This window comes from Strongylocentrotus purpuratus, unplaced genomic scaffold, assembly GCF_000002235.5.
Source record: "Strongylocentrotus purpuratus isolate Spur 01 unplaced genomic scaffold, Spur_5.0 spur5_scaffold_14, whole genome shotgun sequence".
Classification (NCBI taxonomy): Eukaryota; Metazoa; Echinodermata; class Echinoidea; order Camarodonta; family Strongylocentrotidae; genus Strongylocentrotus; species Strongylocentrotus purpuratus.
Window position 1 is genome coordinate 35769005 of NW_022145599.1, and position 16604 is coordinate 35785608.

The window sequence follows — 16604 nt, forward strand, 5'->3', positions numbered from 1 at the left end:
AAATCTGAGATGCACGGCCCTACATGTTATCAGAGTCCGTGTTATGGTGTAATATTAAAACCCTGAACATATTCCGCTTAAAAATGACCAAGAAGTGCCTCAAAGGAGAAAACATCTTTGAGTGACCGGTTTACCATACTCGTTTTCCCCAATAGACTCTAGTATTATGAAAACGCAAAATTTGATTTCGATTTTCAATCATAAATATCTTGATAATCAGACAGAAGATCAGCTTGTAAGAGTCACTGACCTAACGGTTTATAATAAATATCATTGCAGCATGAGCTAAATCCAGAGTACTATATATGAAATAAAAGACCCGTAACGTTTCGTTACAGGAAATACCTTTCAAAACGTAATCGCTTGACCAGAACTCTACTTTGAATGAAAACGAAAAAAATATCACGACATGATTCCGACTACCATGGGGACGCAGTATATGGTGGCACAGCGAGAGAAAGTATCAACATCCGCAAGAAAAAGGGCGCGAATAATTCAACGGGGATGAAAACGATACGAAGAGATTGCTAGGCAGGGTAACTGAATATCCTCCGCAGTGCTCTCGCACTCTCCTGAATGTTCATATCTTCTCGCGATGCTCATGGCTTGCATAAATTCATAACAATATGAAATATGTCACAAGCGATATGCATTTGATCCGAACATCCTGCAGTTAAAATGGTTCATCAGGTATCAAAATATAAATGTATATTGTGTACTTTATTACATTTATGTCCGGTTATTACGGGGTTGGTCAAGTCCATAAAATTGGTGAAACTGTTTTTTGCTTCTTCTATCTTCTTGTATAAGACTAAGTCGAGAATTACTGAATTGCTTTACTTACCCCTGGATGACAGATTAAAGAAGATATCCGTTCAGTGAGAAAATGTGTTTATCTTATCCCTTTAATGTGCCTATATAATTCAGAATGAGCTTCAAAATCAAACTCTGCCTATGAATTATATTCGCGTCGGAAAGAATATTCCAGTCAGTGACGTATTGTAAATAATTATAACATAACATTTTTCTGCTATAATTTTTTTATTTATCTAGCATTTTTGTGTATTTCATCGATTCCGCGATAACACGAGAAACCTAACGATATTGTATGATATATCAATCATAACTTATATCATATATACTATAACACTATCGTCAGCTTTTGACCATGCGCTTGGAAAACGACAGTAAACGAAATAAATGCATTTATATCAACAAAATGACTCTAAGTCTAACCACTTCGATTCAAGCTTTCAATTTGATTAAGCGTTTAGCGTGTGAACTTTATCCAATTTCATTTTTGCTCATAACAATCAACGACACAAACATAAATCTATAGAGAATATGTCACTTCTACATAAATCAAATGATAATCAAAATGACGATATCTTAGCAGATAGCTACTCAGTGTATATTCATCTAAGCATTTATATTTTGTTATTGCTGCATGATATATACATGGTTTTAAACACATCAGAAAGGAACCAAGTCCTGTCATTCCAGCGTACAATCCTGGATGCACCGAGTTTTATTAACTCTGACGATAAATCGAATTGGCTACAGAAAACAAAAATTCCGGCCGACATGTAATGAAACCAATCGAATCACGATTTATGCTTTTCAATTCACCAGGTTTGCAGAATTTAGGAATAGCAGCTGTATCTATGAAATCAAGACTCCTTTTTCGTAGAAATTCAATTTCGGATGTCAACAAAATTTCAAATGACTCGCACATTTGTGGCGGGTGAGGAGGAAACGCTTTCTAAACCATATGCCGTTCAGTTACAAATTTGAGAGCATTTAAAGGTACCCTTCTACTGTTTTACAAGCCTTGTCATGTACTTTAGTCGTGACAAAAATCAAAATATTATATTAATAACTTGTAGGCAAACTTGTAGCTAGTAGAATGAAAGGGGAATAATATTTTGTATGAAGAAAAAAAAAGTCGGACTTTTTCTGCTTTGCCTTAATATAGAACACCATGATTTGACTTAACTTGTAATAATCATAAAATTCTACTTAATAAAGACATGAAACCGGTCCGTCTTTAACATCGATTGTCTTTGGTTAAACTTTTTGATTATCAATTTCTGGGCCGATACAATTTAGAAGTGAATTATTATATATTTTAGTCAGAAATTCCTCACTACACAATATATATTTAATATTATAACAATCATCTTGTACCCCATAGAAAAACAGTCTTGTCTCTATTGCTTGACTGAACTGAGTGTCCTTCCGACGTCATTGTTGTCTTCTTCTTTTCTTGTTTACATTGTATATTATGTGTGTTTAAAATGTTTATTTATATTATGTTGTAAATGTTCTGTATGTACAGTGTATATCATGTTTTTATTGTGAATTCGGAGAATAAATAAATCAAATCAAAATCAAATCCCGGTCATAGAATACAACGCATACTCTTTGTACAGATACCGGTATATTATATTTTGTACTTAACATTTATAGATCGTAGACCATTTATTTAAAGGGGATACAATCCAAAGTGCATCAATCATTTGTCAGAAGTACTCTGATAGGCTTTTCTTTTCAAAATTCATTGCATTAAATTTCCATACCCTACAGCAATAAAGGCTTTCGAGGCGTTACTTTTAACAAATTGCCTGATTCTGAAATTTAAGATTGGTTCGAGTCATTTATCATCCTGCCATATGTAGGCCTATTATTATTGTAATTCTCTTCACACTTTTTTTCTCCCTTAAATGTCTTTACCATTTTATTTCTCTTCGTCGTCTTTTACCCCTTCCTGTTCGTTCTGTCTTCTTTATCATATTCTTGTATAGTCAAAATAAATATCAGTGATTCTAAGTTCATTTTTACCCAGGAAAGCACTATCAGTATTAATACTGCTCTTGATGACGGACCCTGCAATTATTAATCAATACTACCCCAGTACTGTCAAGAAGCCATTTAATACACCGGGGTCGAGAAGGACGACCTCAATTCAATTCAGGTTCATTCGAACATGTTACGCAGTACAAAGATTGAATTATACATGTTTTACACAGATTAAAATACATTATAAATACAAATTGCAATTGTGAATAAAACATATTGAATTAAGTACCAAATTCCATAAAATACTTTATATTGATGAAATTAAAGGTAACATGTTCAAAGATGTCGTAAAAAAGTATTAATAATGCATATACAATTAAAAGATGATTACATGTACGTTCCCGATATCAATTAAACGTGGGTGAAACACCTCGTTCAATTAGCCTAGGATGGAAGCACCGCGCATGGATCGAAACTGGGACCTCTCGTATCAGAGTGAAAACCTTCAACAATATCGAACTTAAAACAGTATACTCCAGCCCTTATAATCTCCTTGATCCATTAAAACATTGGATTTTATTTGATGTACTTTATAATTACCGTCAACTTTTCTTTGTTACCATCTGCAGTCGATTCGACTACGAGATATTCATAATTTACCATTAATCAGTTGCAATCATTCATCTTAATAACCAACTCAGTTATTCCAATCATACGTTTCAGATCTTCATTATTGCCTCTAATCTTTACACCGGCAACTGAAACATGACCTGCAATAAAGCTTGAGGGTGGAATTAGCTCCGTTTATTCATAGATGATTGAACTTTAATTAAGTGAGGCTGTCGGGTATCACTGGTGCAGAGACCTGGCTAATGTCTGGACTGGCTGGACTAATTTCTCCAAGGTAAAGGGTAATATGGGGATGGGGGGGGGGGGCTACATAGGGTTGAGACTTGAGACTGGTTAAGTCAGTCAAGGAGATATACTGTCTCGCGTGACAATGTTCTCTCTCAGCTTTAAAGCGAAGGTTGATTAATGTGGTAGAGGTAAAGCATAATTTGTGAACATTCTAATTATAATTTATCATCACCATTGCTGTGTGGGAGATTATCATGAGTATCAACGAAGACATTAATCATAACATGAACAAATTTAAGATACATAATTATGCATTCATAATCAAATATAAGGTGTTTTTTGTAATAGTTGGAACTTTCAACCAAATGTTGACGCCTAGCGTGTTTTTGTTGTCCCATATACCCTAATCTATCCGTGTCGTTGCACTGTAAAGGATTTCATCAATAGTGGGCCAATTTGTTAACATTCTAATTTTGATGATTCTAAATCCTCAAAATACACACTATATTTGTATTTGTTATGTGATCATCAACATCTACCAGTTCTTGTAAAAGGATTCTCAATCCAATGACCGGCTTTCAACCTCACCTTTGAATTTATCATCAGTCAATTTATAGATCAAGGAGGATTAGTTATAAATGAATTTTATTGGAAGAAGGCCCAAATACGACATACCTAGTAAGAAATCGATACTTGGGGGCGTGTGCTAAATGCTAAATGTCCATGTAACATACGATGTCATACTCCACGTCCCAAACCAGATGACATAAATCCTTGGCTAAATCTTGAACAGGTGCAGTGCGCGATTCTTAGATTATAAATCAATTATCAGAAATCGGAGCGGAAAGGTAAAAGGGACAAAGTGGAAGGGTGAAACTCATCTGATTATAAATGTAAATCAATTATCTATGAGTATCCGCCATCATGCATGTTAATGATTGATGGGAATCATATTTGTTATCTAATGAAGATGTGAATGTATCCGGATCTTTGAATTGATAAGAATCTGAAGTCCTCCTCTTCTTCCTCCTCCTCCTCCTCCTCATCTTTATTCTTCCTTTTCTTTTTCCCTTTTCTTTTCCCCTTCCTTTTCCTCTTCCCCTTCCTCTTCTGCTTCTTCTTTTCCTTCTTCTTCTTCTTCGATCTACTTCTTCTTCTTCTTCTACTTTTTCTTGCTCTCTTTCTTTTTCTTCTTCTATTTCTTCCTACTTCTTCTTCTTCTTCTTCATCGTTTTGTTCTCCTTCTTCTTCTTCTATTTATTCTTCTTCTTCTTCTTCTTCTTCTTCTTCTTCTTCTATTTCTTCTTCTTTTTTATATTCTTCTTCTTCGTCTTCCTCCTCTTCTTTTTTTTCTTCTTCTTCTTCTTCTTCTTCTTCTTCTTCTTCTTCTTCGTTTTGTTCTCCTTCTCCTTCTTCTTCTTCTTTTCTTCTCATTCTTCTTCTTCTTCACCTTCTTGGGGTCGTGTTTAAGAATCTCAATTCCCCTAAAGAGTAATAGGAAATATTTCATCGGTATGTTCATCATCTTCGTCCCTGAATTCGTAAATCATTGGAGACCGTAGAGCCTTCCCACATGATAATACTTCCCTTGAGGTCTATCCCCTCCAAGGAAAGGGGAATTAAAGATGAAGTTGAGTTCTGGTCATGCAATTGCATTGTGAAAGAAACGGTGTGGAATCGACCAGAAAAGGTTGATCATCTAGCATATAAGAATTTGTTTGTATTGCAAGGTTCTGGGATCATCAAAATGATAAGAAATTTGGCCAAGTCTTGGTAAAGTTACAAACACTGTACACAGAAATATGTATATGGGACTACACGAACACGTGGCGTAAAAATCCTACCCCTCGAGTTTTACGATGTTACATGTCATATTTAGAGCATGAAAGCATTTGAAGAGCCATGCTTTTCAGGGAACATGTCTTATCTGATGTTCTTCCACACTTGCATAATAAGAATGATAACGCTCACAAATTATTTTTCACCTCTTTCCAGAACTCAACCTTCTCTTTAAGCGGTAAAGCACAAGCAACCCGTCCCAGTTGATCGCTGATGATGAACAGTCAAGAGTTTGATTAACAATGTGGTTAGCAACATGATGGGGAGAGAGAGTGGTAGAAGGCCGATGTGCATTAGAATCCTCCCTAAAGACTCTAAGCATTGATTGGTTCGCTGAAGGGAAGGCATGCTTCCTACCCAAAGTATCTCTGTGGTTTAAACACGGGGAATCGATACGAGGGATTGCTTTTTTTTCAGGAAGAAATATACCACAGAAAATATTGTATGTTGGCAAAAGAGCTGTCAGACATGAGCTAGATAAGAGAACGATCTACAGATAATGAAAGTATATGAAACACTATCGGAAAGAGACTATGGTATTGTTTAAATGACAAATCCAAATGTCTTTTTTAAGGAAAAAATGTGTTTTTCGTCGATGATTAAATTAAACAATTCGAACAGACTTCGGCAAGTCAGGAAAGAGCTAATCAATTCTGGAGCAATTCTTGCAACATAGCATGCATTTATTTTGTATCTAAAAGTAAAAAAATGTCCCTCCAATAATGAAGATTATTAGTATCACTCCCACAGTGTTTCACAATATCATTCAAATATCCATGTCAAATTACAAGCACTTCCGTTTCCCTACATGTTACTATTTGTAAAATACTGAACGGACTGAGAAAAAATGGGACGATAAATAATGCACCTGTTCGCCTCAACCTACTTTACTCTAAACAAGTCAATGACTCTTCGCTGGCGCAAAATCCACCATCATCCCAATCCCCATTTCACGCTTTCTACACAATACAATCGGAAATTAAACACATCAACAGGTAATGAAAAGACCAGTCTTTTTGTACTAATGTGCCCCTTCAGTCAGCCGTCATATCCTCAAACTCCAGAAGGTGTAATTATCATGATTACATCTCTTGTCTGGCATATAGTTCATCGCTCTCCTTACTTCAAATGGCACGTCTTTGATATATTTGGGGGTCTTAAATGAACTCGTCACGTGAACGGCAAACGCAATATTTTATGAAAATGTTGATAACACTAGCCCCCACCATTGCTTTTTTTTTGGTGAGACAGGGTAGATTTCCGCAGGAGTTAAACGAAGTGAAAATGATATGTTGATATCTCTCGACCTCTCTAGCAGAATAGACAGTTCATCACTCTCTCCCTTTCCAATTTCACGTATATATGGTGCTCTATATTGAACAGATTCTGGAATAAATCAGTCTTTTAATAAATCTATGCACAACCCTCTCTCCCCTCCTACACACACATGTGCCCTTTTCGAGTATAGGAATTGGTTTCCCTAGAGTTAAGTATGATTTTATCTTTTTCAATTTTACGCATCCATGGTATTGAACGAATTCTCGAAGGGAAAAATCTTTTAACAAAATATGCATGACCCACTTCATACATCGCCGGCTGGTTTTCCAAAAGGTTCAGGAAAGTGTAAATGATATCTCTCGCCAAGCACAGAGGTTTGTATGACGCTCTTTCCTTCCAATATTGAGTTTTATGTCTTTTATTTGTGCTGTTCCAGAGTAAACACAGTCCAACGGGGAAAATCAATTTGTAACAAAAATATGTTCCATTTCTCTCTCTCGAGTCCAGTCAGTTTACCTAGGTTACATCCTACATATGAAATTGTAAATGGAATAATCCTTCTCTGGCATACAGCTTACCGCCACCTTCCATTAGAATATTAATTCACTCTGCTGCTCCATATTGAAGGGGAATTATATAATCTTATAACAATTTTAGCATCCCCCAACGATTCCAGTCAAATCCCTCCACGGTCGAAGGAATTGTAAATGATATTTTCGCACATAGATCTCTCTTCTTACAACGCTTGTTTCCCCAAGTATCGATAGAATCAAGCAGAAATCTATCAATTTCTTGTCTCTTAATCCCCCTCCCCCGATTTGAGATGAATTGCTCAAAGAGGTAAAGAAATTATAATTATATTATTGCATTTGGAACACAGCTCATATTCTCCGCCCTTGTATGTAGCATTTATTCTGCCGGGACTTGCAATCGCCAATTCTGTTAGATTTTTCCAAGAATCGAAGAATGTGTAAATGATATGTCTCGTCTTCTGGGACATAGCTCAACATCAAGTTTCTTTTCACAATCAACAGAATCAATGGAATTCTTGAATAATTTACTCCCCCCCCCCCCGAAAGTGTTCAAGAAAGTGATTATGTTGTCAGGCTCAAAGCTAATCATTCTCTTTTCGTGCAACCCTTATCCTACTGAGAATTGACAAAATCAATGGATTTCTTGAATTACCCCCCCCCCCCCCCGAGAACAAGAAAAAGAAATCTCTTGTCAGGCTCACAGCTCATCATACTCTGCTTTGTTCGTGCAATGCTTGTACCACCAGGAATTAACAGAGTCAAAACAAACATTTGATTTCCTGACTAAATATCACCCCCCCCCCCCCCCCCGATTCCAGCTACATTTCCCCAAGAGTTGAAGAAACTGTGAAAATGATACCTTGACCCCGGCACACAGCTCATCATCCTTTTTTGTTTTCCTTGCCGTGCAACAGTAATTCCGCAAGGAATCGACAAAGTGAACTTGTGAAAATAAATTCCTTGACTTCATATCACCCCCCCCCCCCCCCCGATGCCAGCTACTTTTCTCTAAGAGTTGAAGAAAGTGAAAATGATATCTCGACTCTGGCACACAGCTCATCTCTGTAAGAGCATTGATTGATATACCAATCCCGAGACGATCTACCAACGAATGAAGAGGATGATGGAAATGAAGAAAGAGGAACCGGAGGAAGAAGCAAAGGGGAATTGAAGATGTGATGTAGACGAAAAGGGAAAAGGAGACCCCTTATCATGTCACGTAAGTTGTTATATCTTCATTATCACAATTCTTTGTAATTTCCCGAGAGGACCCGTATCGCGCGCTTCATCCCCTTTTTATTTGCCTTCTCACGCAAACGATCTCCATATATCATGGGCATGGTGTGTTGAACTCAAGAAATCTGTGCTGAATGCTCTCAATTTCTCACAAAATGATCAAATAACGCCGATATCACATTTCCAGATGCTTATAATTAGAAAAAATTGGCATTAGTAAATTATTTACACAAAAAAGGTATTATTTGACAAACACAGTAGGGGTGCAATTTTCTTAGATGATATTAAAGAATTCATGGTTATATAAGGGGGTGAACCGCCCCCCCCCCCCCCCCAATGTTCTACACCACTGCAATGACTGCACTTCAACAAACTTCATTGTTCTAGAAAAATCTTGAACTGTAGATCTAGTGATATGATGAAGGGTTTCATTCACTTGAATTTGAATTGGGAATTCGAATCCTTGCCCTGTGCGTATTCCTTTATTTAGATCGTTCTCTCTTTAAGTGTATTCGAACTGGTACAAGGGCCTCCCATATAAAGGACTATTAGGGACTTTCAGATTTGCACGTCCTTTTAAGGCACTTTGCCTTAAAAGGACGTCACACTGAAACACGTAATAGCGGTCCACTATGTCGACGTGCAAATCTAAAAGTCCCTATTATTCCGGATCCTACGTCAGAGTAATGATTTACAACACGTATAATTGGTTCATAATTGTACAAGTTCCATGCGATGAAAAAATGGCATGGTAATTAGGCAACGGAATAAGTTATGCCAGCTAGACAATGCATTTGCAACATCCAAACCTGATTGTTTGTGGCGTCTCATTATCCCATCTAGCATCTCGGTCAAGTTCACACTGAGTCTAAATGCATCCCATTTCTTCTTCTTAATGATCAGGAATTAATCGCTAATGAGGAACCGCATTGTCTTAGAATGTTACTAACAATCATTAATTGCCGAGAATGCATTAATGAGCTCCGTTTATCTAGACCACTAGCTTTGTATTGCTTACAAGTAGTCCATACAAATATAATTGATAGCACGTTTTGGGAGTGCATATCACATCATAACAACGTCTACATGGTCTTTATCTTTATCATTGTTCCGCCAACCGTAGCAACTTATGCTTGCGAGGAATAAATCTTACCAGGTAATAATAATTGTAAATTTGTAATTATAATAATAGATGAATTTATAACGCGCATACAGTGTGTTGAAACGTTCGATCAAGGCGCGATAATGAATAATATCGATTATCGATTGAAGTCAAAATACACACGGTTGTTCCCAATTTCCAATTTCCATAATATAACAATAGTATAAATTATTATTTCATAATTTCAATCAATAAAGAGAAGCAACTAGAAATTTGCAATTTACCACAGGGCCCGTCAGGAATAATACATTGGGGAGGTATACATGTGATGTGAGAAAGAGAGAGAGAGAGGCATAGAGAGAGAGAGGCATAGAGAGACAGAGAGAGTGGGAGATAGGTGTTGGGTTCCATCAGAAGTGGTCATATATCATATAACCCTAAATCCGACACCATAATTTGATTAATTTCATTACAAGAAACAAAATAATAAAGATATCGACTGCTCACAGCCGCGTGCTTGCTCCCCACTGTCTTGGCCCTTAAGGCCCTAAGTAGTCATAACAGTTTTTATTTTTCGTTTTCTTGGAATCCCCATACACTCGCCTTGTTCGGTTTCGTTCCTAATGGATTAGATATGTCTGTATAATAGATTCTACATTTAGGTAAGTGGTAAACACAGCGGTAGGACTTACGTTGGGTTTACACGGCAATCCGTTTACTTTAAGTTTACGTTGTGGCCCAAAAGGTAAAAACCAGTAGTGTTAAAATTGCGGTTCAATATTGTTTAAATATTGCCTTCAGAGGTTTAGGTGGCAATACTTCAACCTGAATTCGCAAAAAAACAGAAGTAATTATATGCCCGAATATCTATCCCGGCCGGATCGATATGATAATTTACCAAATGTATCAATTAGTCAAAATTTGTATCATCACGTATTAGTCAAACCATATTCTTTCACAGGATTGGTAATAAGAGCTTCCATTTTATTTTTGAGAGGGGGCGTTTCCAAAACTGGTCTATACCTTTAAACTTCGAAGTCATCTTGTAGATAGGGATCGTGTCGACACACTCGTGGTTATAATTTTAGGAAACTACCAACTTCGAGCTAACGCCAGCTTGTAGTTTAATGATTGCTTTCACGGCTTGTATAATCTTTGATGATCGTTGTTTCGATCACATGTGAAACCTCGTCGATGTAAGTGGGTTGTGGGTATAACTTAAATTTTAAAACTACCTGTACGACAGTCTCGTGTAGACATAACTATAGTATGACGCTCTTAGGCTTGTAAGAGAAACTCGATACAATCTTAAAAACCTTAAGTTCGTGTAATTAATACAGACACAACAGGGAAATCTAAAGGGTAACAGAATCTAGTGTATGCACGGATTATCGCATCTTTAGAGCCCGAGTGTTACAATATCAAACAGATTACCTGTTAATTACAAATTTAAAGAGGATGGGAATTGTATTTTATACTAGCATTTCTCATGAGAGTTTATTGAAGGTTTGCAACAGCTTTACGCCGGCAACTATTATCATGATTTTTTTTTTCTTAAAGAGGGAAGTATGAAGAAGAAGAAAAAATAATAGGAACTCAAATTTTAGGACTGTTTAATTTCTCCTACATACAAATTACAATGGAAAATGTAATGGTATGCACTATAAAGGGTGAGTAAAGTATATAGTGCCTTATTAATGACGTCGAGAATAGCCACAATAACACACAGTGAATGGAGAGCCCTCATCGTTCAATGTAAGGCAGAACTTCGGGATGGAAGACATAAAAGGCATCGGGAAAGTCAGCCAGCTGCTGATATACATGTTTTAGAAAATATTCTGCCATGCATGGCTCAATTACATGTATCTTAAAACTCCTTGAATAATATTATTACTAGAAAAAAATTGCAAACTTTTGAAACAGCATTATACATATGCATAAATGGGGACACACTGATGACGCGGACACCGTCTGCGAGTGTGGAACATTCGTGCCATCTATGTCACACTTATGAAGATGCCCACTCCAAGTTGGCCAATGCTGCCTGGAAGACATGTGGCAGCAAATGAGAAGGCTCTTCAGTGTGCAAAAGCCTGGCAGAACATTTATTTTAAGCACAGATAATGGACACGAAAGAAGAATTTTAAAAATTAAGTGACTTCCCCAAGTATTTTATGTCTTGCGTTGCAACGTTCTGCCTGACTGATAAGGTAATGTCCCACTGATTATTAACGCACGTTAGACCTTGAGACTATACCACGCTCTGTTGCATCCACTTTTATAAACTCGACTGTGGCATTGACCTTATTCCAACGACTAGGTCGAGTGCGTGTGGGGCGAGGGCGTTCAGGGCGAGAGCGTGTGGGCCCGTATGTTACCCGTATAGAAGTTGACTTCTTTTGGGGGTTTAATTTCAGAAATGAAAGCCGACCAATGTAAATGCAATGACTGTCGTTTCATTCTGAATATAAACAGCATATTCCTCATATTTTGGTTCGTAATTGAGAAATAAAACTAGAGCGATATTTTTGTCTTTGAAAACTAAGGAGAAATGTTGGCTAAATGTATTCCGAAGCGAGTTCAAACATTCACATCGCTATCGGTAACAGCAGCACGCTGTATTGATCACAGGACTACAGGATTACAGATCGAGAACAATGCCTTTGTGGAAAATCAAACGCGGATTTTGTTTCCAAGAATCTGTCCAAAAAAAAACCAAAAGCAGATGGATTGGAAAGTATTCTGAAGATTCCATGCTTAAATAAACAGTGGATTCATTTCGGTTAAAGAATCGATATGATGATAGCTTGCGGTGTCGTCTATTTTTATTGTGTCGATGTAGGTCGATAATGGCGTAATGAGATTTTGTAATGCGCGTTACACACAAAGGTGTCATTTTGCTTTCCTTACACAGGACGGCGTACGTGCTAGGTGTAGTGTCTGACGCGCAATGTGACAGTGATCGTATTTTGAAAAGTGAGGGCAAATTGAAAAGTGCACGCGTTGCGTTGAGTTGCTGACGCATGCACGAATTGCTTTCAAAGGCTTGATTGGCGCAGGTATAATTAACGCAAATGAAACGGCTCCTCTTTTACAGAGCTAACGATTTGCTGCGTCATATATTTTAAGAGTTTCTTTTTCAAAATTCTAAATTTCTGATTAATGAATCGTATGGTAACGATTAATATCAACTATTTAAATATTCAATAGCATGACACGGTGTTAAGCATCGCAGTGACGATTCGCGAGAGAAACCATTGATTAATAATATCGAGTAATCAAATATCTATTTAAAAAAGGGGGATGAAGCCTTTGACCGAAAATAAAAAGTAGAAAGGGGAGTAACGAAGGAGAAAAACGACAAAGTGAGAGAGAGTGAAAGAGAAAGAGAGAGAGAGAGAGAGGGCTAGATAAAGAATGAGAGAGAAGGGGCCTATATAAAGTAAGAGAGAGGGATAGGATGAAAGAGAGAGGGGGTAGGAAGATAGAGAGAAGAAAAATAGAGGTTTCAAGAGGGAGAGAGAGGGATAAAGACCGAGAAAGAAAAAAATAGAGAGGAATCTGAAAGGAAAATGGAGGAATGTTTCGGGAGAGAGAGCTGGGAGAGGCGGAAATGGGGGCAGATCGAGAAACAAGCAGACAGCACCTACAAAAATCCACCCTAGGAAACAAGAGAGGTAGCAATTATTATACGATTTAAGAGTTGCTAGAAGCATTGCCTCGTAAATAAAAGAGATAATAATCACCAATCAATCGTGTGCATCACAGCATGCAGTTACATTTCCCGAGTAATTACTCGCTCGGCCTAGTTACCGGTCATTCGTTTATATCGCAATGATGCGCGTGTACAGACATGTACTCACAATCTTCACCCTATGTGAGTGCCTAAGGGTTAATGTCCTACTAAAAGCGTGAAGGGACTGTGATTGGGAACCAATGAAAGTGTCAGGATATGTCTTAGCCAGACACATTACACATTGCCCGGATAAAATGGAAGATTTGGACACCTCTTTGAGCTTCGATCCTGGCACCTTTATGCTTTTTTGCACCTGTATATAGAGATACTACATGTAGAAACGTTGGGCCTTCACAAAGTGCACTGTACCGTCGATTCGACAGTTTCCTAGCTATCGTATGCTTTTTAAAAAAGGTGACAGTTCATTACTAACGTCGACCCATTACAACAATTGTCGAAATGCGAGAGGGAAGCGTAGACTTTTACAATTTAAGAGTGGTTTGTTTTTTCACTAGGCAGTGCTTATTTTATCCACCCCCCCCCCCCCTGCCAGTTTAAGATTTGCCAGCACGAATGCAAATTATGTTGAAAGGTCTGAAGGGAATGTCGATCACCTGCCCACTAAACGTCCCTCATAAATTTGATTTTAGCATTAACATCAAATCAAAATATGTTTAGAATATTTCACTTGGCGATTTATTCGTTTCTTCTTTCTTTTCTGCTTTCTTGCTTTCTTCCTTCTTTCTTGCTTTTTCATTTTACACTTCCAGGCATCAAGCATTACCGTGCGCATAACAATACAGAGAAGTAAGAATGACTGTAATACTCTAGTTATCTGATTTTAGATGTGTAACTTATAGCTTATACTTCTAATGTAGATTCTATCTCAAGATGCATCGACTGTTTCATTACAGGAAACTTGGTGGAGATTATCCTAAGGAGATGGATATTAGGTGTCTGCAACTGCAGAGGTTTTTCTGTCATTTGGCCAGACATCTGAGTTAATGGATGGTCAAAGGAAAGGTGCACTGATAAACTGAACCAGTTCATGTTGTAATGCTACTCTGATGAATGTTATACTGATTCCTTTGGGCAGATACTGATCGAGGGGCATAGTAAGACCTTCTAAATCGAGGGGGTGTGGAGTGGAGGGGTGGGACCACATTTTCCGACTGCATCAACTGTTGCCGACAGAGCTCTACAAATTTCAAATAATAATGCCGACAGAAAATTTAGATGAGGGTGGGGGGTAGTCAGAACCAGGACCAGATACTCCTCTTTAGCTCCTAATAATTCTATATTTCACGTGCCAAGATACCGTTACATACATGACATCAAATGATCCTCCATAAGCATGTACAGCCAAATAGCATTACTGATGTAAATTCGAAATCCTTAAAGTCTGATAATGTTAAGCTTGAAGACTTTAACAACAAAACATAACGATTTAATAAACACAAGAAAGTCTGGGAATATCATACATGAGTATCCCTTGATATCACTCATTTTTATCGAACAAAACCATAGACTAAACGCCGCAGGAATTTTGTAGTGTGACCATAATTCAACATAAGTTTTAACTCCCAATAAGCTCGAATGATATCGAGGAGTAAATCAAACTCCTCTGACAAGAATAGATGAGACAAAGCAGTTCCTTGGGACTACATCTTATGACCCATTTACTTCAGGTTGCGACAAGTAACGCCTGAATTAGCTAATGGTACGATCCATCATGATTCAGACACAGACGGCATGCAGTGGGACAGCGTGGATGAGAGTGATCAAGGGATGAGAGTGACGGAGGAGGTGGACGACGGCCACCATGGTTACGATGATGCTGGAGGAATAATCTGATTTTAAGACTAAGGAAGATGGCCACGGTGGCGATGATGATGATGATGTTATACGGTGACGGCGAGAACAATGATCGAAACGTCGGGTGGTGATAATGAATATGAGAATGGAGGTGATGATGATGATGGTGGTTATAATGATGATGGTGTTGATGACAGCGACGAAGCTAGGGATGATGATGATGGTGATAGTGAACTGATGACGATGGTAGTGATGATGAAATAGAGATGATTTATGACGATGAAGATGGTGAGTATGATTTTGGCGAATATGAGGATGACGGAGATGACATCCTGATAAAGATGTTCATAGGCGAACAAGACGGGATAAACGATGACAATGCGGTTATCTAATGAAGATGCTGACATATTCGTCTTCTGTCTTCTATTAATCTCTCTATACTGTATGCAGTTTATTTATTCTCCCTTTCTCTTTGCTTTTTTTTTCTCCATCGATTTTTTTTACAACGTTCTTACGTCTTCTTTTCACAGCTTGTACGTCATCTGATAAGGATGATGACCATTGTGATGTTAGTGACTACGATCGCGATATAGCGTAGCGAGCTTTTTACTAGATGAAGAATTTTGAAATGATCAGAAAAATAAAACGATACACTACTGAGTCCCAAAGCACGGTATAATGAATTGAGAAATGTATTTTAAGTATTTCATACTCACAAGTTCTATACCGTAGTCGCCCTCATCGGGGAAAATCGTCCCTCAAAGAGACAATTATTGGCAATCCTCTGCAGATCTGACATGAAAAGAAACAAAAAAATAATATATTAAAATATACATTTCATCACTAACTCAACCTCTAAACTAAGGACCATTCAAAAATGTAAAATTAAAGGCATCTTTGATTTCAAAAGGCGTCTGAAAACGCTCCCCAACAACACAGTCATAATAGCCTGTTGAGGGCGTAACTGAATCTGCCTTGCAATTTTACTTGCATCCTGAAGTGATATTCAAAAGATATGTGGATAATACCTTAAACAAGTATTACATGCTTCAGCACAAGCACATCGAGGAAAAATGTATACTTTAATAATGGATGATCATACAAATCCAACAAGAAACTGGAAGACGATCAGGACCTTTTCGAGATCTTCAAAATCATCAAAGAGACGAACATCGTTTGGAAAACTTCGCAAGGATTGCTTTCTTTTATAAACTTTGAAAAAAGGTTGTATAGAAGTTTTTGTTTACTTGCAATACGATCGGGACCTTATGAGATGCTCATGAATAACAAGAGAAAAATATCGGTTTAAGTACTGCGTCACGACTGTGGAAATACTTTGCATTACTGTGAAGGAGATGTTGAGTTTAATTTCGAATTCTTATCAGACTGAATGATTTGATTTCTTTCT

At 37.5% G+C, this 16604-nt stretch overlaps 1 long non-coding RNA gene across 1 annotated transcript in view; it reads right to left on the reverse strand.

Annotated features, from left to right (window-relative positions):
- LOC105443167 overlaps positions 1-15981 on the reverse strand; it is a 30262-nt gene extending 14281 nt beyond the window's left edge. Inside the window, exon 1 of the long non-coding RNA XR_004064047.1 lies at positions 15913-15981. This is a non-coding gene — a long non-coding RNA (uncharacterized LOC105443167). The remainder of the gene's footprint in view (positions 1-15912) is intronic.
- Between the last annotated feature and the right edge of the window lie 623 nt (positions 15982-16604).